Source organism: Mobula hypostoma, unplaced genomic scaffold (assembly GCF_963921235.1).
Source record: "Mobula hypostoma unplaced genomic scaffold, sMobHyp1.1 scaffold_36, whole genome shotgun sequence".
Lineage (NCBI taxonomy): Eukaryota > Metazoa > Chordata > Chondrichthyes > Myliobatiformes > Myliobatidae > Mobula > Mobula hypostoma.
Window position 1 is genome coordinate 2,230,094 of NW_026948187.1, and position 27,813 is coordinate 2,257,906.

Consider the following 27,813-nt stretch of genomic DNA (forward strand, 5'->3'; position numbering starts at 1 on the left):
GTGCCGCAGTTTTAACGCCATGTAAATATCTCCTACTCAGATGTATGGTTGGTCTGCACAGCCGTTAAAAGGAATTAGAGTGAATATTGGTATAATTTAAGGTTCTTGTCACAGTCATAGAAAAGTACAACATAGAAACAGGCCCTTTGGCCCATCTAGTTTGTGCTGAACTATTTAAACTTTCTACACCCATACCCCTACCATCCAGGTACCGATACAAACCTCTTAAGTGTTGAAATTGAGCTTGCATGCACCACTTGTGCTGGCTGCTCATTCCACATCTGGTTAACCGTCTGTGTGAAGATGTTTCCCCTCTTGTTCCCCTTAACGCTTCACCTTTCACCCTTAACCCATGGCCTCTGGTTGTAGTCCCACCCAATCTCAGTGGTAAAAGCCAGCTTGCATTTACCCTATCTATACCCCTCTTAATTGTGGTATACCTGCATCAAATCTCCCCTCAATCTTCGATGTTCCAAGGAATAAAGTCCTGACCTGTTCAATCTTTCTTTATGACCCAAGTTCTCCAGACCTGGCAACATCCTTGTGAATTTTCTCTGAACTCTTTTAACCTTTTTTACATCTTTCCTGCAGGTTGGTCACCAAACCTGCACACAATACTCCAAATTAGGCCTCACCAATGTCTTGTACAACATCAACATAACATCCATCTCCTGTACTCAGTACTTTGGTTTTAAAGGGCAATGTGCCAAAATCATTCTTTCCATTCCTATTGAACCGTGACACCACTTTCAGTGAATTATGGACCTGTATTACCAGATCCCTTTCTTCAACAACACATCTCAGTGCCCTACCAGTCACTGTGTAAGACCTACCCTGGTAGGTCCTACCAAAGCACAACACCTCACACTTGTCTGCATGAACTTCCATTTTCCATTTCTCTACCCATTTTTCCAGCGGGTTCAGATCGCATTGGAAGCCATGATAGTATTCCTTGCACTACACCCCTAGTCTTGGTTTCATCCACAAACGTGCTGATCCAGCTAACCATGTTATCATCCAGATTACTGATACAGATGACAAACAACAACAGATCCAGCACTGATCCCTGTGACACACCACTAGTCACAGGTCTCCAGTCAGAGAGGCAACCATCTGCTACCACAGTCTGACTTCTCCCAAAGACAGGGTCTCATCCAATTTACTATCTCATCTTGAATGCTGAGTGACTGAACCTTCTTGACCAACCTCCCATATGAGATTTTGTCAAGTGCCTTGCTGAAGTCGATGTAGACACCATCCACTGTCTTGCCTTCATCCACTTTCCTGATAACTTCCTCGAGAGACTCTATTAGATTGGTGAGACATGAACTACCGTGCACAAAGCCATGCTGTCTATCCTTAATCAGTCGACATCTATCCAAATACTTATATATCCGGTTCCTGCACATATGTTCCAATAACTTTCACACTACTGACGTCAAGCTCACAAACATAGAATTTCCTCGTTTATTTTCAGAGCCTTTCTTGAACAGTGGAACAACATTGGCTGTCCTCCAATCCTCCAGTACCTCACCTGTCACTGAGGATGATCTAAATATCTGAGCCTGGGCTCCAAAAATTTCTGCACTTCTCTTCCGCAGGGTCCCAGGCGCTGGGGATTTATCCATGGTAATTTGCCTTGAGACAGCAAAAACCTCCACCTCTGTAATCTGTACAGGGTCCATGAAGTTGATGCTGCTTTGCCTCACTTCTATAAACCCTGTGACCATCTGAGTAAATACGGCTGTGAAAAAAAATCTCCCCCATCTATTTTGTCTCCTCATATGGGATACCATTCTGATTTTCCAGAGGATTAATTTTGTCCCTTCCAATCTTTTTGCTCTTAACATATCTGCAGAGTCCCTGAGGATTCTCCTTCACCTTGTCTGCTGGGACAACCTCATGCCTTCTTTTATTTCTTTCATAAGTGTTCACTTGAATTTCCTGTACTTCTATTTGTTCCTATCTGCCTGTACCTGGTATGCACCTCCTTTTTATTGACCTGGGAGAAGAAACACAAAGGGGTGATGGAGTTGCATGGTGGGAGGTGGGGGAAGGGGGGAGTTAAACTAAAGTTTCAGGGGGAATGGAAGCACGAACAGCAGGACAGATAGTGGTGGGGTTGTGGAGACATATGTTGTTCAGTCCTCAGACAAAGTCAGGAATAAAAAAGTTGAGCATGGTGCAGTGAATATGCTGAGCCCTGTATATTTCAATACAGGGAGCAGCGTAGGAAAGGCGGATGTGTTCACGGCATGGAACAACACTGGAATTATGACACTAGGATCTGGCAACTGTGGACTGGGACAGGCTGCTTTGTGGCAAAGGTGTGCTTTGTAAATGGGAGGCCTTCAAAGCGAAATTTTGAGAGTACAATGCAGGTATGTGCTTGTCAGAATAAAAGGTAAAGTTAGAAACTGTATCTCTTGGTTTTCAAGAGGTATTAAGACTCTGGTGAAGCACAAAATGGAGTTGCATAACAGGGATAGGCAGGTAGATTCTTATGGAGTATAAGAAATGCAAGAGAACAAGATATAAATTAGGATGGCTAAAAGAAGGCATGAGATTGCCCTTGCAGAAAAGATGAAGGATAACCCTCAGGGATTCTACAGATAGATTGAGAGCAAAAGGATTACAAGGCACAAAGTTGGTCCTCTGGAAGACCGGAATGGCAATCCACGTGTGGAAGCAAAGCAGGTTGGGGGAGATCTTAAACATTTTTTTTCTTCTCTGTTTACTTAGGAGATGGACAAAGGGTCTGTGGGAGTGTGGAAGAGCAGCATTAAAATCGTGGACCCTGCACAGATTAAAGAAGAGGAAATGCTTGCTATGTTGAGGCAGATTAGGGTGGATAAATCTCCAGGGCATGACAGGGACCTTGGACCCTATGGGAGACAAGTGTAGAAATTGACAGGGCCCGAGAAGAAATAATTAAATCATCCTTAGTGACGAGGGAGTTATCAGAGGATTGTAGGAGAGCCAAAGTGATTTCGCTGTTCAACATAGAACATAGAAATCTACAGCATATTCCAGGCCATTCAGCCCACAATGTTGTGCCAACCATGTAACCACTCTAGAAACTGCCTAGAGTTTCCCTAGCGCATAGCCCTCTATTTTCCTAAGCTCCATGTACCTATCTAAGAGATTGTTAAAAGACCCTATTGTATCTGCCTCGACAACCGCTGCTGGCAGTGCATTCCACACACCCACCACTCTCTGTAATAAAACATACCCATGACATCACCTCGGTATCTATTTCCAAGCACCTTGAGACTATGCCCCCTCGTGTTAGCCATTTGAACCCTGGGAGAAAAACCTCTGGCTATCCCCACGATCAATGCCCCTCATCATCTTATACACCTAAAAAAGGCTCTAGGCATAAATAAGGAAATTATACATTGCTTTGAGGATTTTTTGGAAGTATATAAAATTAGGAAGGTATCGATAGGGTACAAGCAAGCAGCTTTTTCCACTGATGTTGGGTGGGATGACAACCGGAGGTCAGGGGTAAGTGGCCCATCTAACGAAAATTTAATGGGTACATGTGGAAAACCTCTTCCCTGAATTGAATGTGAGAGTATGTGAAAGTATGGAATGAGATGCCAGCACAAGTGGTGCACGTGAGCTCGATTTCACCATTTAAGAGAAGTTTGGATAGGTACCTGGATGGTTGCGTTATGCACGGCTATGGTCCCAGTGCAGGTCATTGCATGAGACAGCTTAAATGTTTTCAGCATTGTCTATATGGGACAAATGGCCTGTTTCTGTACTGAACTTCCCCATGATTCTTTGACAGAGAAGCTGGCCAAACTTGATTGGAAGGGGAAACTGGTATTAATTCATGCTGATACAATTGCATTTCCATGTTATATTGACTGTCCTATCTACAAACGACTTAGTATAAATTACTACAAATTGTACATTGCACATTCAGACGGAGACAAAACGTAAAGATTTTTACTCCTCAGGTATATGAAAGATATAAATAATAAAGTCAATTCAATTCAACTCACCCTCTCCACTCTCTGTTCTGTCATTCTGGCCTCCCATTCCCCGAGCAACTTTAGTTCAACCGGCCACCCACAACCGGCCACCCACCACCGCCCCCCGAAACACGAGCAAAAGCAAGCCCTACCACTAGGATATTAGTCATAGTCATACTTTATTGATCCCAGGGTAAATTGGTTTTCGTTACAGTTGCACCATAAATAATTAAATAGTAATAGAACCATAAATAGTTAAATAGTAATATGTAAACTATGTCAGGAAACAAGTCCAGGACCAGCCTATTGGCTCAGGGTGTCTGACCCTCCAAGGGAGGAGTTGTAAAGTTTGATTGCCACAGTTAGGAATGACTTCCTATGACGCTCTGTGCTGCATCTCGGTGGAATGAGTCTCTGGCTGAATGTACTCCTGTGCCCAACCAGTACATTATGTAGTGGATGGAAGACATTGATCAAGCGGGCATGCAACTTAGACAGCATCCGCTTTTCAGACACCACCGTGAGAGAGTCCAGTTCCATCCCCGCAACATCACTGGCCTTACGAATGAGTTTGTTGATTCTGTTGGTGTCTGCTACCCTCAGCCTGCTGCCCCAGCACACAACAGCAAACATGATCGCACTGGCCACCACAGACTCATAGAACATCCTCAGCATTGTCTGGCAGATGTTAAATGACCTCAGTCTGCTCAGGAAATAGAGATGGCTCTGACCCTTCTTGCAGACAGTCTCAGTGTTCTTTGACCAGTCAAGTTTATTGTCAATTCGTACCCCCAGGTATTTGTAATCCTCCACCATGTCCACACTGACTCCCTGGATGGAAACAGGAGTCCCCGGTACCTTAGCTCTCCTCAGGTCTACCACCAGCTCCTTAGTCTTTTTTCACATTATACTACCATTTTCCACTATCAGCCCTTTGAATTCCCTCTGCCAGGTAGTGCCCCCCGACAGTTTCTAAAGTGGTCCACCTGTTGTTGTGCGGGACAGCAACAAGAGTACTCTGCAATGGCTATTTAACCTCATTCCCGTTCCTGACTCTCACCCAGTTTCCTGTGTCCTGCACTCTGGGTGTAACTCACCTCTCTTCATGTCATATCTATCACCCCCTTCAACTCCCAAATGATCTGGAATTCATCCATTTCAAGTTCCAACTCCCTAACGTGCAGGGTTACAAGCTGCAGCTGGATGCCCATCTTGTAGGTGAGGGTGTCAAGGACACTGGAGGTCTCTCCACCTTCCCACCAATGTCCCCTCAAATTTGTAATGACTGGTGTGCCGAAAAATCTTGTGCTGTGCAATTTTTACCCAGTGATAGCAACATGTGCACACTGAATTTTAAATAGAGGGGTATTTATTTTAACAGCCAGCAAATCACTGTTAATAAGATTTCCTCTGGGTTTGATCATTCATCTGCACTCTCACACAACCTATGTAGCAGGCCTGTAGAGGGTGATGAAGGATTTTCTCACCAGACCTTTTGCACACCATACATATCATTTAGCAAGCAAATCAGATGTTTTAAAAAGTCATATTTCCAAATATCACTCCAGTTCCACCCACTTGCAAATTCGCCAGCAACTTTTGCATTCCCACAATACACACAGGTAATACCAGTTTCTGTATTGTACATAAATATTTCCCCTGAACCCTTCCCCAGGTGACTGACGGCCAATGAATATGAAGGGAAGGGCAGTAGTCTGTTTCATTTAGTGATGTGAAAGCTACTTGTTGCTCAGGATAAAGGTGTGATATCATTATGTACCCAGAGAGAATGGGTCAAAACATGTTCTCACGGTTAGAAAGGTCCAGAACAAGAGGAGGTAGAACAAGCAACACACACGAAATGCTGCAGGAACTCAGCAGGTCAGGCAGTATTTATGGAAAAGAGTACAAATGCTGAGTTCCTCCAGCATTTTGTGTGTGTTGCTTAGATTTTCAATATCTGCAGGTTTTCTCTTGTTTTTGATTGGAGGCAGAACAAAGGTGATTTTCTCAACAGCTGATGAGAAAGATTTTGTTCCCTTTCTCTGAGTCCCCAATCCTTGCATTTAGACAGCTGGAGCTCAGCTCTGTCTGAGAGATCCGTCGGTTCCCATTCCCTCAGCAGCCGGAAGTTCCCCGGGACCCGTGTACGGATCGTGGGGCTGAGAGAGAGGGAAGAGAACAGGACTGTCCCGGGATTGCGGGCCACGGTGTCCGGAGCTCACAGCAATTGTCCCGAATTCGGTGTTGAAAATTCCCACCCGCAGCCGGGGAAAATCTCTTACCTGAAGCTGATTTCGCGAGAAGCCTTTTATGTACTGCGCGCATGCGCGATATTCGGGAACAGCCGCAACCCTGACGCCTGCGCATTCGATCGGTGCTTCAGCGAACGTGACTATGACTATACGAGGAGGCAAAATAGATGGGGTAGATTTTACATAGTATTTTTGCATCTGTATTTACTCAGGAGACAGATACCCATTCAAACTTCTCCTTAATGGTGGAATCGAGCTCACATGCATCACTTGTGCTGACATCTCATTCCACATAAAGTAAAGTATGACTATGACTATGAACCTTGTTACAATTGCAGATATATAGCACAAGAGATTCTGCAGTTTCTGGAAATGTAGACATGCACACAAGATGCTGGAAAAACTCTGCAGTTCAGGCAGCAACTAAGCAGAGGGGTACACAGTCCAGGCATGCTGAAGGGACTCGGGCCAAACATTGTCTATTTATTCCTCTCCACATTTGCGGCCTGATCTGTTGATTTCCTCCAGTATTTTGCAGAAATTAACCACCTTTTTTTCAATCAAACAGTTGCAGAATGTTTCTGATCTTTCATTTGAGCCACATCCTGCTGGTCTGATTCCTCTTCCTCCTCTTCCTTGTAAACTCTAGTTCCCATCTCTTTCTGGAGCCCCAAAGCCCTGATTCAGGCTGGTAACTCTTTGGTTTCTGACTCTACAGCATCGAAGATTCACTTGCTCGTCTGCTGTGAGACGTTAGAGACGCATTGCAGCTGTCTGAGGTACAGTCCTTTGAAATGAGTGAAAATGACACAAAACGTTGAAAAGGGCAGGGAAGAAGGACTTAACCACCTTAGACCAGAGCCCTGAAGAACGTTAAAACCACAGTGAGCTCATCATTTTATTCAACCTGGAGAGATGCCTGCAAGAAATTCTTTATTTTCAAATCTTTTCATTCTTATATTATACAAAAGAAATAACACGAGCACATTGAAGTAACACCTACAATGTCTCAAAAAAGACATTATCTTAAAGATTGAAAAAAATCGTAATAACAAAAAAACCTTCTAAGCAGAAAAAGTGAGGAAAAAAAAGAACCCATTAGGTGTACAACCCCGGAGTCATACGTCATACAAAAAGCTTCTAAAAATAAACATCAAACCGCCAGCAAGAAAAGAAAATATACTAAAAAAGTTACAATTAGATCGTGGAAAAAAATCTATCAATTAGCTCAAATGATAATAACTAGCAAATGAGCCCCACCTTTTCTCAAAATCAAATAAAGGTTCAAAGGTTCGACTTCTAATTTTCTCCAAACTAAGACAGAGCATCACTTGAGAGAACCATTGTGATAAAGTGGGAGCTGATGTATCCTTCCACTTCAACAATATGGACCCCTAGCTATCGATGTAACAAATGCAATAACATGTTGGTCAGACACAGAAATACCATGAATATTTTGAGGAATTATTCCAAAAAGCACAGTTAATTTATTAGGTTGTAGATTGATTTTAAGTGCTTTAGAAATTGTTGAAAAAACCGACTTTCAGAACTGTTCCAATATAGAACAAGACCAAAATATATGTGCCAGTGTAGCTATCTCAGTTTTACGTCTATCTCAATGACTATCATCATTAGAAAAGATTTTAGAAAGTCTCTCCTTTGTCAAATGATAACGCTGTACAGTTTTAAATTGAATCAATGAATGGCCAGCACAAATTGAAGAAGAGTTAACCAACTTCAAAATCCGCACCCAATCCTCCATCATAAAAGTCAAATTAAGTTCCTTTTCCCAATCCTGTTTAATCTTAGATAAAGGACGCTTATCCCATTGTAATAATAAATTATAAATTCTTCCAATAGAAATCTTGATCGAAGGGATCATACTCATAATAGTATCTAACAGGTCAGCCTCCAATATGTAAGGAAAATTACTTAAATATTTTTGTAAAAAATGTCTAACTTGAAGGTATTGCAGAAAGTGTGAGTATGAAAGAGAATATTTATCAATTAATTGTTCAAAAGACATCAATATATCTTCTTTAAATAAACCCAAAAAAGAATTAATACCTTTATTTTCCCAAAGTAAAAAAAATGGATCACTCAAAGAAGGCTTATAAAAGTAATTTCGATAAATTAATCTACAAAGTTTAAATTTTTTAAGATTAAAAAAAATGCAGAACTGGAGCCAAATTTGTAAAGAATACTTAATCACAGGATATAGGTTTAAATTAACAACTTTAGCTAATTGCACAGGTAAAGCAGCTCCCAATAACGAGGTTAAATAAAACTGTTTTACAACTTTCAGTTCTAGATCTACCCAAATTGGCCGATCACTCTTATCAACCCAATATAACCAAAAAGACATATATCGCACATTAACAGTCCAATAATACATTCTTAGATTAGGCAAAGCAAGACCTCCATCCTTTTTCAATTTTTGTAAGTGACATTTACTAATTCTTGGTCTTTTATTATTCCAAATAAAAGATGAAATAATAGAATCAATCCGATCAAAAAACTTCCTAGAAAAAAAAGGAATGTTCTGAAAGAAATATATATTTTTCTGTAAAATCATCATTTTAACTATATGAATACGACAAACAAGTGAAAATGTAAGTGGACTCCATCTACTAAATAAATACTTCATAGAGTCTACTAAAGGAACAAAATTGGCTTTATAAAGATCCTTATAATTTTTAGTAATTATGATACCTAAATATCTAAAAGAATCTGTGATTTTAAAAGGAGTATTATCATATATAGAGACGGAATCATTTAAAGGAAACAATTCACTTTTACCAAAATTTATTTTATATCCTGAAAAACCTCCAAATTCATTAAAAAATTTTAGCAAGGCAGGAATAGATTCGTTAGGATTAGACATATAAACCAATAAAGCATCAACGTAAAGAGAGATCTTATGCATGGTCTCATTCACAAAAATTCCATGGATATTTTTAGCCTCACGAAGAGCAATAGCAAAGGGTTCTAATATTAAATTAAACAACAAAGGACTTAATGGACAGCCTTGCCTTGTCCCCCGTGAAAGCTGAAAAAAAGGAGATCTACAATTGTTAGTGACAACGGTAGCAATAGAGGCTTTATATATCATTTTAATCCAATTATTATTAACATCAAAACAAAATTTCTCTAAAACATTGAATAAATATTTCCATTCGACTCGATCGAACGCTTTTTCAGCATCCAAAGATATAACACGTTGTGGAGTTTTAAAAGAGGATGAATATATAATGTTAAATAGTCTCCGAACATTTGAAAAAGAATAGCGACCCTTTATAAAGCCTGTTTGATCTTTAAAAATAATTTTACTCAAAATATTCTCCAACCGATTGGCCATTATCTTTGACAAAATCTTAGCATCAACATTCAGTAATGAAATAGGTCTATATGAAGCACAGCCAGTGGGATCTTTATCTTTTTTAAGAATTAAAGAAATAGAGGCCTCATAAAAAGTAATGGGTAAGTCACCTTTCACAAAAGAATCCTTAAACATTTCCAACATATACGGGGAGAGCAACGTTCCAGTTTTTTTAAAAATTCTACAGGATAGCCATCAAGTCCTGAGGACTTAACAGATTTCATTGAAAAAATAGCTTTATGAATTTCGGCTTCAGTAATTTGAGCATGGAGAGTCTTTTGATCCTCAGCCGAGATTTAAGGAAAAACAACATTTCGTAAAAAAAACCATTCATTTTAGAGGAATCTAACGGACATTGAGATTTATATAGCTCAGCATAAAAATCTTAAGAAAAATTTTATTAATTTCTTCATATTCCTGAGCTAAGGTACCATCTTTCCTACGAATTTTCATGATTTGCCTTTTGGCTGCTGCCAGTTTAAATTGGTAAGCAAGCAGTTTATTTTTTTTTTAAATCTCCAGACATGTAAAATTGGCTCTTTAGCTTAAGCAAATAACCTTCAATGGGATGAGTTAATAACAGGTTATATTGTGATTGAAGTTCCACCCTTTGTTTTAAAAAAAAATCAGTATTGGAGGAAATTGCATAAATATTATCTAAATATTTAATTTGTTTTGAAATTCTATCTAATTCAGCTTTAGTTTTTTTTTTCAAGTTTAGCTGAATAAGAAATAATCTGACCACGTAAAGTTTTTTAAGTGTATCCATATAACTAATTTAGACATACCTCTATATCATTAAAAAGAAAAAAAAAATCTTTTATCTGGGTTTCAATGAAACTGACAAAGTCAGAGTTTTGCAATAATGTCTGACATATGCACCAAGGCGGGCGGACAAGAATGACATCATCAAATTCAAAAGACAAACTCAGAGGCGCATGATCAGATATAGCAATAACGTCATATTCGCAAGTTTTAACACTAGGCAAGAAGCTGGGATCGATTATAATATAATCGATCCTCGATTTTTTTTTATAAACGTGTGAGTAGAAATAATATTCTCTATTATCGGGATGAAGATACCTTCACAAATCGACCCAAAATCAATCAAAAAGGAATTAATAAATGACGCGGATCGATTTGGAAGTCGCTGATTGGTTGAGCTCTTATCAATCATAGGGTTTAAACAACAATTACAATCCCCACCCATTATGAGCATATATTCATTTCAGTCAGGCAGTAAAGCAAATACCTTTTTTTTTTAAAAAAAAAAGGAAGGATCATCCAAGTTAGGACCATACAAATTAATCAAAACAACTTTTCTGTTACAGATTGTTTCTTTAACAATTAAAAATCTACCATTAAAATCTGATTCAATATCCTCTTGAATAAATATATTAGGTTTAATGAAAATAGACAGGCCCTTTGTTTTACTCTGAGAAGTAGAGTGGAATTGCAAACCATTCCACCATCTAAAAATCTATTTTGATCTCCCGCCCTGATACGTCTCTTGAGCAAAAATTATATCAGGTTGGAATCGGTTAATACTTTTAAAAGTCTTCTTTCGTTTAATAGGATGTTTCCAACCACGTACATTCCAACTTATTATATTAATCCGTTTTAACAGCATACTGTAATTTCATTCTACTTTATATGCACAAAGCACATACCAATGCAGGCTGATCAAAGATGGCGGTGATGAATAATACAACCAAATAAAAAAAAACAGGCATGCTCCGGAACCACCCAATGGGAAAAAAAAAACTTCTAACTCTAAACCCATCCACCCACACCCGGAAACCCGAAAAAGGCAAGTGATCTACAATGGAATTCAAAGCTAATGACTGCTCTGTCTGTGTTTTCTTTCCCTCCCCACAGTTAGAAAAAAGTAGAGTGTCCTTGTGAAAAAGACAATAAAGTCTCAGGGAAAAGGTATTTACATTCTATCGACCTATAAACAAGAACCAAAATAATGTTACCTCTTCGAGAGGAAAAATAGCGCCATGTTTAAGTTTAATATTATTTTCCTAAAAAGCTTTAAATTCAATTATAAAATGTTATAATAAAACAGAAAAAAATATATAAAAAGCCCTAGTAGTAGGAAAAAAAGCTACCAATTAGCTTCCAATTATTAAATTAAAGGAACAAATCGCCTTATCTTCTTCCCTCAGTCATAAAATGTCCAGAGATCATTTGAGCAGAGATACTTAAACCATAAATCTTTTCAAAGGAAAACCAATAATATGCAATAAAGAACAACTCTCCGTGTTCTTTAATTAGTCTCTCGATGAAATATACAAGTGACCTTCATAAATCTTCTTTCCAAAATGCGAATAATATACAAATAGCCGAACAGCCTTTCAGATGGATCATTCAACAGCGGCGTCGGTGCCAGCGGCAGGTAAAGCCTGAACAAAATCCAGTGGATCTTTTGGATGAAAAAAAGTACGAGAAGGAGAATTAGCAGGGAAAATTTTAATTCTTGTCGGGTACCTCAAAGACAGGAAAAGATTCTTATCATATGTTTATTCCATTACCAGGGCAAATTTTGATCTTTGTTCCATTATCTCTCTTGGATAATCTTCGTAGAAATGGAGCTCAGATTCTATAGATCTAGAAACTCTGTTTTCTTGCCTGTCGCATTATTTGATCTTTAATTTTAAAGTGATGAAAGCAAACCAGAACAGATCTTGGTTTACAAGAATCCTTCGATTTCGAGATAAACGCCCTGTGTGCCCTTTCTGTAGCAGGCAGCTTTGATAGAATGGCAGGAAATAAAGTGTGGAAAAGCTGACCAAAGTAAGCCATTAAATCTCCATCTTCAGCTCCTTCCTGCAGCCCAACAATTCTTATATTCCTTCGTCGAGACCTAGTTTCCAGGTCTATAATCTTATTTTGTTATCTTTCCAAATGAGTTGTAGCTTCAGACAACTTTTGCTTACTTATCTTCATTTCCTCTTCATGTGTAATAACCTGAGTTTCCAGGTCTTTAAGTTTTCCCAGAAATTACTTCATTGCATTACTATTCTTTTCCAGTTGGTCTTTAATCAATCTATTCTGATCCTTAATTGAATTCAGTGTCCGAACGATATCTTCATCCCACGATAGCATTTCATCAGATCTTTCCTTTTGCACCTTTCCTTTCCCATTACCTTTATCACTAGGTTCAGGTAAATTCTTCCCACTTCTTGTAGACCTAGACATATCGATCCCCCTCAAGAATCAACAAGTACAAATTTTAAATTGAAAACTTAAACTAGGGGGAAAGAAAGAAAACTAAGAGCAGCAGAAAAACTACTGCTACTCCATTGGCAGACAGGGGCGGTCCCCGACAAGGTATTCCCTCGGACCTTGAAGGAGACTAGTGTTGAAGTTGCAGTGGCCCTGGCAGATATATTTAAAATGTCGGTGTCTACGGGTGAGGTGCCGGAGGATTGGAGAATGGCTCATGTTGTTCCGTTGTTTAAAAAGGATCGAAGAGTGTTCTAGGAAATTATAGGCCTGTAACTTTGAAGTCTGTAGTTCGTAATTAATTGGAGGGAGTACTGAGAGACAGAATCTATGAGCATTTGGATAGACAGGGACTTATTAAGGAGAGTCAACATGGCTTTGTGCGTGGTAGGTCATGTTTGACCAATCTATTGGAGTTTTTCGAGGTGGTTACCAGGAAAATGGATGAAGGGAAGGCAGTGGATATTGTCTACATGGACTTCAGTAAGGCATTTGACAAGGTTCCGCATGGAAGGTTAGTTAGGAAAATTCAGTCGCTAGGTATACAGGGAGAGGTAGTAAACTGGATTAGACATTGGCTCAATGGAAGACGCCAAAGAGTGGTAGTAGAGGATTGCTTCTCAGAGTGGAGGCCTGTGACTAGTGGTGTGCCACAGGGATCAGTGCTGGGTCCATTGTTATTTGTCATCTATATCAATGATCTGGAGAAATAATGTGGGAAATTGGATCAGAAAAATTGCTGATGATACAAAGATTGGAGGTGCAGTGGACAGTGAGGAATGTTTTCAATGCTTTCAGAGGGATTTGGATCAGCTGGAAAAATGGGCTGAAAAATGGCAGATGGAGTTTAATTTCACACAAGTGTGAGATATTGCACTTTGGAAGGACAAACCAAAGTAGAACATACAGGGTAAATGTTAAGGCACTGAGGAGTGCGGGAGAACAGAGGGGTCTGGTGTTACTTGACCGGCAACAATGAATATTAATCGAGACAGGTTATATAAAAACAACCAAGCATTTATTAAACACGTACAGACAATAAGAGGAAAAGAAAACAAAGGAAAACTTTAACCGAAGGTTAATCTGGTACGCAGCCGTTCATCAACTCCACTCGGCTCTGGTTCTTAAAGCGTTAAATGCGAAAACAGTTCTTAAAGCGATACAGTTAGATATTGTTCTCAAAATGATAACTTCGGAAGTCCAACAGTTTTACACATTCAATTGGGAGAGACTTCTCTGGTGAACGATTTCTTCACCGACGCACCTTTACTGCTGGTTCTGTCCACAGGATTCCCGATGCCGAAAATAAACAGTTTAAATCAACTGACCTTAAATTCCTTTAGAGAGAGAGAGAGAGAGAGCACCATTTTGGATGAACTCATTGCCCTATTGCAAGAGTTATCTCAATGCAGCTTCTCTTCAACGAAGACTCAATAAGGTTGATTCTTTATTAAACTGCCAAACGGTGCCGACTTCTCTCGCTCCTTCACTTCGACGAATTCTTCACTCTCCCTTCAAAACTGTCGGAATTGAATAAATTGGCACTTCCAGCCACATATTTCCAGTGCAATAATACAACATCTTGTAAGAGAACGCACCTTCCGTTTTAAAAATGAAACTGCGTCACAAAAAAACAAACACGCAACAGAAACGGAGACACAACACATTCTACCTGGAAATCCACAAACTCAAAAACTAACTGCGTCACCTGAGTCGACCTTTATATAGTCACCGGGGGGGGGGGCGCACATGTCATCACGTGACCTCACATCGGCGGGAAAATCACATCAGGTGACCTCCAAAAGACCATTACATCATTCTCACAAAAAAACAGATCTCCTTGAGCATGTAACACCTCCCTCCAAAAAAAAGGTCTCTTGAAGAACAAAATTTTAACAATTTATACAAAAAGTACAAAGGTATAAAATACACAAAATACACAATATATTCAATTTTATCTTTCAGCCCTTTACAAACTAATGTACAGTCGGAGTGTTACAAATGATAGAATATCACTCCAAAAAAACAAATTTTCATTGTACATTTAACATCTAGACAGACAATCAGTGATCACCCTTAATATGAGTGATCAAAATATTGTACTCCTGTAACATTAAACTCCAATTTAATAATCTTCTATTTTTGTTTTTCATCTTACTTAAAAACACTAATGGATTGTGATCGGTATGAACTGTGAGCGGTTTATGCGTAGAACAAACATCCACTTCAAAATGTTGCAAAGCTAAAACAAGAGATAACAATTCCTTTTTTTTATTGTTGAATAATTCATTTGATGGGCATTAAATTTCTTAGAAAAAAATAAGCTACCGGACGATCAACTTCATCACCATCATCTTTTTGAAGCAACACTGCTCCTGCAGCTTCATCACTAGCATCTACAGCTAACGAAAATGGTTTTTCCAAGTCAGGAGATTTAAGTACAGGTTGACGACATATTATAGCTTTCAATTTATCAAATACCACCTGACAAAACTCTGCCCAAAGAAACTTCTCATTTTCTTCAAGAGATTAGTTAATGGGAGAGCAATGTTTGCAAGATCCTTACAAAACTTTCTGTAATATCCCACCATACCCAAGAATCTTCTGAGGGGTTTTCTACCAGTGGGAGTGGGCACTTCCAAAATTGCCTGAACTTTTGCTTGAAAAGGTGCTAATTTTCCCTGCCCGACAACATAACCAAGGTAAGTCACTGTGGCATGCCCAAATTCACTTTTAGATAAGTTAATAGTTAAGTTAACTTTTGGAAGTCTCTCAAATAATTTCTCCACCGCCGCAATATGTGCTTTCCACATATTATTCCCTGTAACCAGATGATCAATATAGGCATGGGTATCTTTTAATCCCTGAATCACGCTATTAATCATCCCCTGAAAAGTACTTGGTGCATTCTTCATCCCAAACGGAAGAACAAAATATTCGTATAACCCAGATGGGGTTACAAATGTTGAAATCTCTCTGCCTCTATCCGTCAATGGAACACACCAATAACCTTTTAACAAATCAATTTTTTGTAAGGAATTTAGCCTGTTCAACTTTATCCACACAATCTTCTACTCTAGGCATTGGATATGCATCGATCGTTGTCACAGCATTCACTTTTCTGTAATCCATACAAAACCTAATACTATTGTCTGGCTTAGGCACCATAACACATGATAAACTCCAATTCGAATTAAAATGTCGAATAATACTATTTTCTAACATGTACTTAATTTCCTGTTCAGCAAGTTCACATTTCCCCCTGTCCATTCGATATGGATGTTGTTTTATAGGTTTTGCATCTCCCACATCTACATCATGAGTAGCTATGGTGGTTCTTCTAGGGACGTCTGGAATTAAATCTCTGTACTTAAAAAAAAATGACTGTTTCATCTGTTCTCTCTGCTCCGGCTGTAAATGAGCTAATTTTTCATCAATGTTTTCTGGAATTTTTGAATTTGGTAACCTGGCTGGAATAATGTTAGGATTAAAATGAGTTTCAGTGAATCCTCCATTAAGTTTTTATCAAGATCAGACTCATTATTAATCACAACAGTCATAGTAGCAGCTTCTCTCTCATAATTTGGTTTTATCATGTTTATATGACAGAGCTGTGTTGTCTTTCTCTGATCTGGGGTTTCTAGCACGTCATCTGCATCATCTACCTTAGAATTAATCTCATAAGGACCATGAAATTTGGCTTGTAATGGGTTCGTTTGCACTGCAAAAAGAACCAACACGTTATCTTCAGACTTAAATGACCTCATCCTAGCTTCCTTATCATACCAAGTCTTCATCTTCTCTTGAGCCAATTTTAAATTTTCCTTGGCCAAGCTACAAACGTTATACAATCTTTCTTTAAATTTTGAAACATAATCTAGCAAATTAGTGTGTACTTATTTATTAATCCACTGTTCCTTCAACAAGGCCAAAGGTCCTCGAAATCTATGTCCAAACACGTTCAAAAGGATTAAAACCTAATGATTCCTATACTGCCTTCCTTACTGCAAAAAGTAGTAAATGTATACCTTCATCCCAGTCCTTTTCATTTTCCACACAATATGTCCTAATCATAGTTTTTAGTGTAGAATGAAATCTCTCCAAGGCTCCTTGTGATTCTGGATGATAGGCTGAGGAAATAACCTGTTTTACTCCCAGTTTATAAACTACCTGCTGAAACAATCCCGACATAAAATTGCTACCTTGATCTGATTGTATTTCCTTTGGCAATCCAAAATAAGTAAAGAATTTTATAACAGCCTTTGTCACGGTTTTGGCTGTTATATTCCTAAGAGGTACTGCCTCTGGAAACCTAGATGCTGTGCACATAATAGTTAATCAATATTGATGTCCAGTTTTACTTTTTGGCAGAGGACCTACACAGTTCACAATGATTTTTGAAAACGCTTCACCAAATACAGGAATTGGTTGCAGTGGGGCCACTGGAGTAACCTGATTAGGTTTACCAAAAAAAAAAAATGACACGTATGACACATTCTACAAAATGTCGCCACATCTTGTCTTAAACTAAGCCAATAAAAATGTTTAGAAACTTTGTTCACAGTTTTCCTTACCCCTAAATGACCACCCAAAGGAATACTATGAGCCATAGTCAAAACCTCATTTCGGTAAATTTTAGGAACAACAACCTGATGATTACCTTTCCATTCCTCACTAGCAGGAATTGTAGGCGATCTCCACTTTCTTTCTCATTAATACCTCCTTTTCAAAATAATATCCGACTGGTACTTTTTCAATTTCACTATCTGGAAGAACGTGTTCTTTTAATTTAACTATCTCAGGATCTCTACCCTGCTCTGCTTTCATCTCCTTCCGAGATAAAGACAAATCTACCAGATCAGACTTACCACCAGAATCCGGATGAAATATGGTAGGTAAGACAGTTTCTGATACATCCTCAAAACTGAATCTTGATTTAACCTGTCATGGGTAATAACCTCATCCTTTACATCTGTCTTTTTATCCATAGGTCTTGTTACATCACAGGAAGAATCTGTGTTAGAATCCCTCTGTGGTTCCTCAGAATTTGAATTTATTGTCAAATGCACTTCAGGAAAAACTTGTCCACCTGCTAATTCATTCCGTAACAAAAGAGAAACATCATTCACAGGTAAACTGGGTTGTAGTCCTACTTTAACAACCCCTGTAACTAATCCTGATCTTACATTTACTCTATGTAAATGTACAGGCATAAGGGCACTCCCTACTCCTCTTATGTAATTTACCTCACCAATGTTAGACTTATCACTAAACCTTAGCAGTCTGTCTAATATCAGTGACTGCGAAGCTCCAGTATCTCTACGTATCCTTATTGGTACTGCATTGGTTCCTTCTTTCAAGGACACAAATCCTTCAGTTATAAAAGCTTCATATCGCTTCTTAACTTGGTCAGACTCTGACACATCTTCATTCGTATTTTCTAAACCCTGTAGCTTGACAGGTTTTCCAATATGCTGCGCACAAGCATCTGGGACCACTTCCTTCTCTATCCGTTCCAATCGGAAACAATTAGCCACTACATGTCCAGGTTTCTTACAATAACTATAAATAATACCAAAATGTCTTTCCTTTACATGTCTCCCTTCATCCTTACTTTTCTCACTAACTGCAGATTGAATTTCTGATTTACCTTGACTCTCCGTGCTATTTTTCCTTTTAAAAATTTTACCTGGAGAAAATTTATTCTTGTGAATTAAAACATACTCATCAACCAATTTAGCAATCTCCTGCAATGTAGCAGTGTCCCGTTATTTTAAGTATGTTCTCACTTCAACAGGAATGCTTCTTTTAAATTCCTCCTGCAAAATCAGCTCTTTTCATTTACGATATTCCCCATTCATATTTCTAGATGAAACCCATCTCTCAAAACACACATATTTCTCATAGGCAAACTCGACATAAGTTTTTTTTTCCACCGACTTCTTCAAACTTCTAAACCTTTCTCTATACGCTTCCAGAACCATCTCGTATGCTTTTAATATATTCTCTTTAACAATATCATAATCCAGTGCTTGCTCAACATTTAAAGCTGTATAAACTTGTCGTGCGTTCCCTTTAATTACACTTTGTAACATCACTGGCCATTGGTCTTTCGGCCACTTTAAACTCAGAGCAACTGTTTCGAAATGTTGGAGATATGTGTCCACATCAGCTTCATTAAATAGAGGAGCCAAAATAACCTCACGACTAGCAATAAACTGTTTCGTAAAACCAGAAGACTGACTCCCAAACTTTAATTCTGCATCTCTAGCTCAAATTTCCTCTGTTTTTCAGCTTCTCTTTCTGCAAACTCCCTTTTTTAAGGGCTTCTCTTTCTTCAAATTCCCTTTTTCTAAGAGTATCTCTTTCTTCGAATTCCCTTTTTTTTTATTAGCCTCTCTTCCGGCCATTTCCACTTTAAATGTTTCAAACTTTAACTGTTGCAGATGCAACTGCATTTCCAGATTACTCAGTGGAAACTTATCTAAAACCTCAGCATCAAACAATTCCAAATTAATATAATGTTCAGCATTTTTTTTGTATGAAAGCCTTGGTAGAATTTCTCGTAATTCCCTTGATATCCAACTTTTTAGCAATCTCCAATACCTCAGGTTTTCTCGCATTCTCTAAAAATCCCATGAGTCAGGCGCCTTCAAAAAATCGTCAATATCCATTGTTACCGAATACAACACACACGAATCAAAAAAAAAAAAAAAAATCGGATCATCGCTTTTCCAAATCAAAAAGGCAATTACCAGGTACTTAAACTCAAAATCGGAACATATCCCAGGAGCCCCCACTTTTATGTTACGTAACCGGCAACAATGAATATCAACCGAGACACGTTATATAAAAATAACCAAACGTTTATTAAACACCGATAAACGATAAGGGGGAAAAAAAACTGAAACTTTAAGCGGAAGTTAACAGATATGCAACCGTTTACCAACTCGTCACTCGGCTCTGGTTCTTACAGCGTTAAATGCGAAAACAGTTCTCAAGGCGATACAGTCATATATAGTTCTTAAACTGATAACTTCGAAAGTCCAACAGATTTACACGTTCAATTGGGAGAGACTTCTCTGGAGAAGGATTTCTTCACAGACGCAAATTTACTGCTGGTTCTGTCCACAGGCTTCACGATGCCGAAAATAAACAGTTTAAATCGACTGAGCTTAAATTCCTTTAGAGAGAGAGAGAGCAACTTTTTGCATGAACTCTTTGCTCTTTCTGGCAAAAGTTATCTCGATGCAGGCACTCCTCCAACGAAGGCTCAATAAGGTCGATTCTTTATTAAACTGCCAAACGATGCCGGCTTCTCTCGATCCTTTGATAAATTCTTGACTCTCCCTTCAACTGTTGGAATTGAGTAAATTGGCACATCCAGCCACAAATTTCCAGTCCAATAATATGGTATCTTGCAACAGAACACAAAACAGTTTTAAAAAATGAAACTGCGTCACAAAAACAAACACGCAACAGAAACGGAGATACATTAGGTCCTACCTGAAAATCTACAAACTGAAAAAAAACTACTGCGTCATCTGGGTCGACCGTTATATAGTCATGATGCACATGTCATCACGTGACCTCACATCGGCGGGAATATCACATCAGATAACCTCCAAAAGACCATTACAACATCTCACAGAAATGAAAACAGATCCCCTTGAGCATGTAACACTATTTTTTGCACCACTACTGAATTTACAAATTTAATTGAAATATAGTAAGTATAATGAACAATGTTGATTAAATTCCATTATATGCTGCGTTGTACCTCTATCACAAAGTCAACAAATCTCACGGCATATGCCGGTGATATTAAAGTTAGTTCTGATTCTGATTCTGATTCGAGTGCATTGATGCCCACTGCGTAGTACATGTCCAGTTAGCAGCTTAACAAGCACTTCATTTACTTCCCTCAATCTGTTAATTTATGAAGTCCAATTTGCAATATCATCTTTTGACTCTGCAACGCATTTAATAAATATTACCGGCATTTGTCTTTCCATTAAAACTTACGGCGACACCATTATTTCTCTTTTTCTTCTGTCAACTGCGTTAGAGGATCGGGTCTGTAATGCAGATCACTGCGTTGTATCAGGCGCTGCATATTTACCAAAATCTTTGCTCGCAGCTGACACCGGTAATAGTGGAAACATTGAAGATTTATACCAATACAGTTAATGTTAATCGACAGATTGGGAGGTAGGTTATTGATCCCAAAGGAAATTACATTGTCGCAGTTGCATTACTGGTGCACAGATATAGATATTGGAAAGAATGAAAAGAAAATAAGTTTCAATAAGCAGTTTAACAGGAGGGGTTCATCACTCTCCGGCTATATTTTGACTCTTTATAGAGCCAAATTGGTCGAGGGTAAGAATCACTTGCATTAGCGCACTTTGAATCAGCGCCGTGGTCTACACATACCGGGTGTGTGGTGAAGAGAGAAAAACAGCGCCTCTTGCACTGCAGATGATTGAAGAAGTTTGGCATGAGTCCATAAATCCTAAGTATTTTCCACGGCGACACAATTGAGAACATCCTGATTGGCTGCATTACTGCCTGGTATGGGGACTGTACATCGCTCAATCGTAGGAATCTGCAGAGAGTGTTGTGGACAGCCCCGCGCATCTGTAGATATGAACCTGCCACTGTTAAGGACATTTAAAAAAGGCAGGTGCGTAAAGAGTACCCGAACGATCATTGGGGTCCCAAGTCACCCCAACCACAAACTGTTCCAGAGGCTACCATCAAGGAAACGGTGCCGCAGCATAAAAGTCAGGACCATCAAGCTCCGGGACAACTTCTTCCACCAGGCATTCAGACTGATTAATTCATGCACAATTGTATTTCTATGTTATATTGACTGTCCTGTTGTAAATACATTTTTATTATCAATTCCTACAAATTGTACGTTGCACATTCGGACCTCTACGTAACGTAGAGATTTTTACTCCTCGTGTATATGAAGGTTGTAAGTAATAAAGTCGACTCAATTCAATTCATTTCATTTCAATTTAGTTCTTAGTCGGTGCAGCCGAGGTAGTATGCAGAGAATGAGAAATATTGTCCAGTATTGCCAACATTTTCCGCAGGGTACTTTGTTCTACCATGGCCTCCAGTGTGTCCTGTTTGACTCCTACCATATATCAGAAAAACAACCGATTGCCGGAACAGAGTAACGCACATCAAATATGCTGGTGAACGCAGCAAATTTGATGTGTGTTGCTTGAATTTCCAGCATCTGCAGAATTCCTCGTGTTTACGCCGGAACAGAGTAAATATGAATCGCATTAAAGATGCGTCATCACAGTGAAGCAACAAGGCAATTTTGACATTGTTGCTGAATGAATGTTACGAGAGCTTGTGCTGGAGCAGAGACTCGACTCATAATCTTATCGTGGAATCAGCGCTGATGAGTTGTCCAGTGTAATTTTTCCACCAGATCAAAAATTACAACAGTTCAAGGTTCGGCTTTGTTTCAGTACAGTAGCAGTTTCTATGATTCCACGATGTTTCGTCCTGAGGTCAACCTCATTATCTAGCAGCTTTTGAAGTCAGTACCTGTCTCATTTCATTTAGTTATTCTTGTGATGCTTCACTGTTGTATTTTATCTTTTTAGTAAGAGTCGATTGGTATTTAGCAAATCCATTCACAGTTCTCTAGAAAATTGACATTGTTCAAGTGACTGGAAATACTGTCCCTTTTCTGTACTTCTGATTTTCTGGGATTGAGTGTAAAAGTCCAGAGGAAATTTTGCAGCTATATAGACAATAGACAATAGACAGTAGGTGCAGGAGTAGCCCATTCGGCCCTTCGAGCCAGCACCGCCATTCACTGTGAAGTATCCAGTTCCTGCCTTATCCCCATAACCTTTGATTCCGCTATCTTCAACAGCTCAATCCATCTCTTTTTTGAAAGCATCCAGAGACTTGGCCTCCACAGCCTTCTGGGGCAGAGCATTCCATATATCCACCACTCTCTGAGTGAAAAAGTTTTTCCTCAACTCTGTTCGAAATGGCCTACCCCAAGTTCTTAAACTGTGTCCTTTGGTTCTGGACTCACCCATCAGTGGGAACATGCTTCCTGCCTCCAGCGTGTCCAATCCCTTAATAATCTAATGCTTCAATAAGATCCCCTCTCAGCCTTTAAATTCCAGAGTATACAAGCCCAGTCGCTCCAATCTTTCAACATATGACAGTCGCGCCATCCCGGGAATTAACCTTATGAACCAACGCTGCACTCCCTCAATAGCAAGAATGTCCTTCCTCAAATTTGGAGACCAAAACTGCACACAGTACTCCAGGTGTGGTCTCACCAGGGCCCTGTACAGCTGCAGAAGGACCTCTTTGCTCTGATACTCAATTCCCCTTGTACTGCATGATTGCTTTAAGTGACTGATCTAGAACAACACCCAGATCTCGTTGTGCTCCCCTTTTCCTAACTTGACTCCATTTAGATAACAATCTGCCTTGCCGTTCTTACCACCAAAGTAGATAACCTCACATTTATCGACACTAATCTGCATCTGCCATGCATCTGCCCACTCACCCAGCCTATCCAAATCACCCTGCATTCTCACAACATCCTCCTCACTTTTCACACTGCCACCCAGCTTTGTGTCATCGGAAAATTTGCTAATGTTACTTTTAATTCCCTCATCTAAATCATTAATATATATTGTAAACAGCTGCGGTAACCCACTGGTCACTGCCTGGCATTCCGAAAGGGACCTGTTAATCGTTATTCTGTGTTTTCTGACAGCCAGCCAGTTTTCAGTCCATGTCAATACTCTGCCCCCAATACCATGTGCCCTAATTTTGCCCACTAATCTCCTATGTGGGACTTTATCAAAGGCTTTCTGAAAGTCCAGCTACACTATATCCACTGGCTCTCCCTTATACATTTTCGTAGTTACACCCTCAAAAAATTCCAGAAGATTAGTCAAGCACGATTTCCCCTTCGTAAATCCATGCTGACTCGGACCAATCCTGTTACTGCTATCCAGATGTGCCGTAATTTCATCTTTTATAATTGACTCCAGCATCTTTCCCACCACCGACGTCAGGCTAACCGGTCTATAATTCCCTGTTTTCTCTCTTCCTCCCTTCTTGAAGAGAGGGACAACATCAGCCTCCTTCCAATCCACAGGAACTGATCCTGAATCTATAGAACGTTGGAAAATGATTACCAATGCGTCCACAATTTCTAAAGCCACCTCCTTAAGTACTCTGGGATGCAGACCATCAGGTCCCGGGGACTTATCAGCCTTCAGATCCAACAGCCTATCCAACACCATTTCGAGCCTAATATAAATTTCCTTCAATTCCTCCATTACCCTAGGTCCTTTGGCTACTATTTCCTCTGGGAGATTGTTTGTTTCTTCCCTAGTGAAGACAGATCCAAAGCACCTGTTCAAATCGTCTGCCATTTCCTTGTTCCCCATAATAAATTCACCCGCTTCAGTTTTCAAGGGCCCAAACTTGGTCTTTTTTTTTTTTTTCCTTTTCACATACCTAAAAAAGCTTCTACTATCCTCCTTTATATTCTTGGCTAGTTTACCTTTGTACCTCATTTTTTCTCCGCGTATAGCCTTTTTAGTTACCTTTTGTTTTTCTTTAAAAGTTTCCCAATCCTCCGGCTTCCCACTCGTCTTTGCTATGTTATATTTCTTTTCTTTTATTTTTATACTGCTCATTACTTCCTTCGTCAGCCACGGCCTCCCCTTACTCCCCTTAGGATCTTTCTTCCACCTTGGAACAAACTGATCCTGCACCTTCCGCATTATTCCCAGAAACACTTGCCATTACTGTGCCACTGTCATCCCTGCTAGGGTATGGTCCCATTGAATTTTGGCATTTCTAAGAATCCATCTCGGAGGGATTCAAAAATGTTACAATTCATTTTGAGAGCGCTAGGATATAAAGACCAGGATGGAATGCTCGGGCTTGAGAAGGTTTGTGTCAGACGGCCTTTGGAGTATTTTGTAGCCGTGGGTCCCTTTTCCAATGAAGGATGTGCTGACATAGGAGAGTATTCAGAGGTGGTCCACGAGAATAATCCTCTGAATGTAAGGGTTAACGTATGGAGACCATTAGATGTTGCTGTGCAGCTACCTGCTTGAGTTAACAAGGATGAGGAGGAGCTCATTTAAGCCTATGGAATATTCAAAGCGTTGGATAAAGTGGATGTTGAAAGGATATTTCCTATTGTGGTGAAGTCTAAAACTGATGGTCACAGCCTCAGAATAGAGGAACTTGCTTTAGAATTGAGATGAAGAGGAGTTTCTTTGGCCAGAGAGTGCTTATTGGAATTCATTGCTGCAGATGATTGTGCAGCCGAAGTCATTTTGTATATTTAAGGTTGAGCTTTTGTTCCAAGTGATCTGTTCTTGCAAACTCCTCTTAAATGATTTACTCTGACTTTTGTGGCTACGTTCTGACACCACATTCACCACAGGAAGCAAACAGAGAGAGAACCAAGGACTATTCACTTCACTCATGCAGGTATCACGTGTTAAAAGCCACAAATGCAAACGCACTCACAGACAGAAGCGAGAGGAGTTCCTGGAATAGGGTGATGGTGTGGAACAGGGTAGAGACATCAGGAGATAGCAACTGTGAATAAACCGGACATTTCTGGCTGGCTGCCAGTTACTAATGGTGTTCCTCTGGATTGTGCTTTTTACATTGTTGGTCGAGATTTGAATAATACAATTGATGGCTTTGTGGCAAAGTTTCCATATGACACGAAGATAAGGGGAAGGATAGATAGAGACGAGAAAGCAACGCGATTTCAGCAGGACTCAGGCAAATTGAAAGAATGGGCAAACAGTGGCAGAGGAGATACAGTATGGGAGACGTATGATGATACACTTTGGTTAAACAAATAATAGTATGAAATATTATCTAATGGGGAGAATGATCAATCATCGCAGGTGCAGATTGTCTGTGGTAAATAGCGCAAGTGCAATGTTTTGATTTGTTTCAAGAAGAATAGAATACAATAGAATATAAAAACAAGGAAATCATACTGAGGCTTTATAAGACACTAACTAGGCCCCAGTTGGAGTACTGTCAACAGTTTTGGGAGCCATATCTCGGAAAATATGTGTTTTCATTGGAGAAAATCCAGAAGATTTTCTCGAGGATGTTTCCAGAATGAATGAGATAACATATGGGAAATGCCTGGCAGGTCTGTGCTGGTACTCACTGGAATTTAGAAGAATCTCAGGGAATCTCATTATATCCCGGTGAATGCATGTGGAAAGGGTGCTGTTTTTTGTTATGGTGGGGACATATTGAAACAGAGGACACAGGCTCAATATAGAGGGCGACCTTTTAGATCAGAGGTAAGGAGCGTTTTTTTTTAGCCAAGGATTTGTGAATACGTGAAACTCTGTCACAGACAGCGGTGGAGGCCAAGTGCATGTGTATATTTAAGGCAGAAGTTGATCGTTTCCTGGTCAGTCAGTGCATCAGGGGATATGGCCACGAGGTAGGTATATGGGGTTGACTGAGATCACCGATCTGATATGATGGAATGGGAGAGAAGACGATGGGCTTAATATCCTATTTCTCATCCTACATCTTATCTCATATGTTTATAGCATTGGGAAGATGGAGTATCCTTGTGGGTAAAATTAAGAAACTACAATGGAAAACAAACCCTGGCGGGAGTTATATACAGGCCTCTCACCAGTAACTAGGATGCGGGCAACAAATTGCAGCAGTGGATAGAAAGGGAATGTAAAAAGGGCAATGTAATGATAGCCATAAAGGTTTCAATTGGCAGGACGTTCAGGAAAATTAAGTTGGTGTTGGACCCCAGAAGATGGAAATTGTAGGATGCCTGCACGATGACTTTTTCGAGCAGCTTGTGATCGAGCCGTCTACGGTAAATGCAAGCCTGTATTAGGTGTTGTATTATCAGGCTGTGATCAGAATTCACCCTGCACCTTGAGAGGGAGAAGGTGAAATCAGATGTGTGAGTCCGACAGTGGAGTACTACAGAGGGATGACAGTGTACCTGGGCAAAGGTTGATTGGAAGGGAACCATGACAGAGCAGCAATGCCTGGTAAAGTGATCGTGTAAATGCAGGACGAAGCAGAAAAGCAAACGAGTGTATTCAATGACGCAATAATTAATGGAAAACTAGAGGATAAAAAAAACTGAAATCAATAAAAGAGAAATACGAAAAGATGAAATAAAAAGGTGAAATGTTTAATAATATAAAAGAGAATTTCAAAAGCATTTTCAAGTCTATAGAGACTAAAGTAGAGACAAGAGTGAAACATGATGATGAAGAAGTCGTGATTAAGAAGGTCGGCCAAATTTACTAAATATTTTGCGTTGATCTTCACTGCAAAATGCACCATCAGTATGCCAGGATTTTGAGTGTCGGGTGGCAGAAGTGAGTGTAGTTGATAATGCTGAGAAGAAGGTACTTGGGTAGCTGAAAGGTCTGAAAGTATCTGAAATGATTGTGGAGGCATCAGTAGTCGTTAATTTTCTTGAATAGTGTCGGGGAAATGGAAAATTGCAAATGCCACTCCACACATTAAGAAAGGAGGGAGGCAAAACACAGGAAATTATTGGCAACAGGAAACACAGTTTAAGAACAAAGGACTATTCATTTCACTCACGCAGGTATCACGCGTTCAAAGACACAAATGCAAATTCACCCAGAGACAGAAGTGAGAGGAGTTCCTGGATTGGGGCGGTGAAGTGGGACAGGGAGAAAGTGAGAGAGAGAGAGAGAGAGAGAGAGAGAGAGAGAGAGAGAGAGAGAGAGAGAGAGAGAGGGTGGGGGGGGGAGTTGATAAACAGAAATGGGGTGGCGGCTTGCGAGGGAGGGTCAAACTGATGCCGGGCTGTTTGTGAGGCTGAAAGTTCTGTTTGTCTGCAAAACATTCCAAATAATTCGCCCTCGCTTCTGTGGCCATTAACATTCTG

The 27,813-nt window shown here is 39.6% G+C and overlaps 1 long non-coding RNA gene across 3 annotated transcripts in view; it reads right to left on the reverse strand.

Moving 5' to 3' along the window:
• The window catches only part of LOC134341630 (uncharacterized), a 364,862-nt gene that overhangs the window by 218,196 nt on the left and 118,853 nt on the right, over positions 1 to 27,813 (reverse strand). The window lies entirely within an intron of this gene.